Source organism: Rhipicephalus microplus, unplaced genomic scaffold, assembly GCF_043290135.1.
Source record: "Rhipicephalus microplus isolate Deutch F79 unplaced genomic scaffold, USDA_Rmic scaffold_135, whole genome shotgun sequence".
Lineage (NCBI taxonomy): Eukaryota > Metazoa > Arthropoda > Arachnida > Ixodida > Ixodidae > Rhipicephalus > Rhipicephalus microplus.
This window is the reverse complement of record NW_027464707.1, coordinates 497,099-500,000: the sequence shown is the minus strand read 5'-3', so window position 1 is coordinate 500,000 and position 2,902 is coordinate 497,099.

The window sequence follows — 2,902 nt, the reverse complement described above, 5'->3', positions numbered from 1 at the left end:
GGCGAAAGAAAAAAAAAAACGCGTCTGCCGGGGCGAGCCCGGGTGCGGCACCACCGGGAAAACTGTGGCAAACAGACATGGCGATCGAGTGAGTGGGCCGCCAGCCAGGCACAGCCGAAAAGTGCTAAGTCCGAACTGCGTCTGCCGGGGCGGCACGAAACCGCGTCAGCCGGGGCGGCGCGAAAACCGCGTCTGCCGGGGCGGCACGAAACCGCGTCAGCCGGGGCGGCGCGAAAACTGCGTCAGCCGGGGCGAGCCCGGGTGCGGCACCACCGGGAAAACTGTGGCAAACAGACATGGCGATTGAGTGAGTGGGCCGCCAGCCAGGCACAGCCGAAAAGTGCTAAGTCCGAACTGCGTCTGCCGGGGCGGCACGAAACCGCGTCAGCCGGGGCGGCGCGAAAACCGCGTCTGCCGGGGCGGCACGAAACCGCGTCAGCCGGGGCGGCGCGAAAACTGCGTCAGCCGGGGCGAGCCCGGGTGCGGCACCACCGGGAAAACTGTGGCAAACAGACGGGAAAACTGTGGCGTAGAGCAAAAGGGCAAATGCTTGCTTGATCTTGAATTTCAGTACGATTCGAGACCGCGAAAGCGGGGCCCCTCGATCCTTTTGGCTTTAAGAGTTTTAAGCAAGAGGTGTCAGAAAAGGCTGACGCAGTTCGGACTTAGCACTTTTCGGCTGTGCCTGGCTGGCGGCCCACTCACTCGATCGCCATGTCTGTTTGCCACAGTTTTCCCGGTGGTGCCGCACCCGGGCTCGCCCCGGCTGACGCAGTTTTCGCGCCGCCCCGGCTGACGCGGTTTCGTGCCGCCCCGGCAGACGCGGTTTTCGCGCCGCCCCGGCTGACGCAGTTCGGACTTAGCACTTTTTGGGCTGAGCCTGGCTGGCGGCCCACTCACTCGATCGCCATGTCTGTTTGCCACAGTCTTCCCGGTGGTGCCGCACCCGGGCTCGCCCCGGCAGACGCGTTTTTTTTTCTTTCGCCCCGGCAGACGTGGTTCCCCCCCCCCCTTTTCGCTCGCCCCGGCTGACGAGGTTTTCGCGCCGCCCCGGCTGACGCAGTTTTCGCGCCGCCCCGGCTGACGCGGTTTCGTGCCGCCCCGGCTGACGCGGTTTTCGCGCCGCCCCGGCTGACGCGGTTTTTGCGTCGCCCCGGCTGACACGGTTCGGACTTTGCACTTTTCGGCTGTGCCTGGCTGGCGGCCCACTCACTCGATCGCCATGTCTGTTTGCCACAGTTTTCCCGGTGGTGCCGCACCCGGGCTCGCCCCGGCTGACGCAGTTTTCGCGCCGCCCCGGCTGACGCGGTTTCGTGCCGCCCCGGCAGACGCGGTTTTCGCGCCGCCCCGGCTGACGCGGTTTCGTGCCGCCCCGGCAGACGCAGTTCGGACTTAGCACTTTTTGGGCTGAGCCTGGCTGGCGGCCCACTCACTCGATCGCCATGTCTGTTTGCCACAGTCTTCCCGGTGGTGCCGCACCCGGGCTCGCCCCGGCTGACGCAGTTTTCGCGCCGCCCCGGCTGACGCGGTTTCGTGCCGCCCCGGCAGACGCGGTTTTCGCGCCGCCCTGGCTGACGCGGTTTCGTGCCGCCCCGGCAGACGCAGTTCGGACTTAGCACTTTTCGGCTGTGCCTGGCTGGCGGCCCACTCACTCAATCGCCATGTCTGTTTGCCACAGTTTTCCCGGTGGTGCCGCACCCGGGCTCGCCCCGGCTGACGCAGTTTTCGCGCCGCCCCGGCTGACGCGGTTTCGTGCCGCCCCGGCAGACGCGGTTTTCGCGCCGCCCCGGCTGACGCGGTTTCGTGCCGCCCCGGCAGACGCAGTTCGGACTTAGCACTTTTCGGCTGTGCCTGGCTGGCGGCCCACTCACTCGATCGCCATGTCTGTTTGCCACAGTTTTCCCGGTGGTGCCGCACCCGGGCTCGCCCCGGCAGACGCGTTTTTTTTTTTCTTTCGCCCCGGCTGACGCAGTTTTCGCGCCGCCCCGGCTGACGCGGTTTCGTGCCGCCCCGGCAGACGCGGTTTTTTGCGCCGCCCCGGCTGACGCGGTTTTTGCCGCCCCGGCTGACGCAGTTCGGACTTAGCACTTTTCGGCTGTGCCTGGCTGGCGGCCCACTCACTCGATCGCCATGTCTGTTTGCCACAGTTTTCCCGGTGGTGCCGCACCCGGGCTCGCCCCGGCTGACGCAGTTTTCGCGCCGCCCCGGCTGACGCGGTTTCGTGCCGCCCCGGCAGACGCGGTTTTCGCGCCGCCCCGGCTGACGCAGTTCGGACTTAGCACTTTTTGGGCTGAGCCTGGCTGGCGGCCCACTCACTCGATCGCCATGTCTGTTTGCCACAGTCTTCCCGGTGGTGCCGCACCCGGGCTCGCCCCGGCAGACGCGTTTTTTTTTCTTTCGCCCCGGCAGACGTGGTTCCCCCCCCCCCTTTTCGCTCGCCCCGGCTGACGAGGTTTTCGCGCCGCCCCGGCTGACGCAGTTTTCGCGCCGCCCCGGCTGACGCGGTTTCGTGCCGCCCCGGCTGACGCGGTTTTCGCGCCGCCCCGGCTGACGCGGTTTTTGCGTCGCCCCGGCTGACACGGTTCGGACTTTGCACTTTTCGGCTGTGCCTGGCTGGCGGCCCACTCACTCGATCGCCATGTCTGTTTGCCACAGTTTTCCCGGTGGTGCCGCACCCGGGCTCGCCCCGGCTGACGCAGTTTTCGCGCCGCCCCGGCTGACGCGGTTTCGTGCCGCCCCGGCAGACGCGGTTTTCGCGCCGCCCCGGCTGACGCGGTTTCGTGCCGCCCCGGCAGACGCAGTTCGGACTTAGCACTTTTCGGCTGTGCCTGGCTGGCGGCCCACTCACTCAATCGCCATGTCTGTTTGCCACAGTTTTCCCGGTGGTGCCGCACCCGGGCTC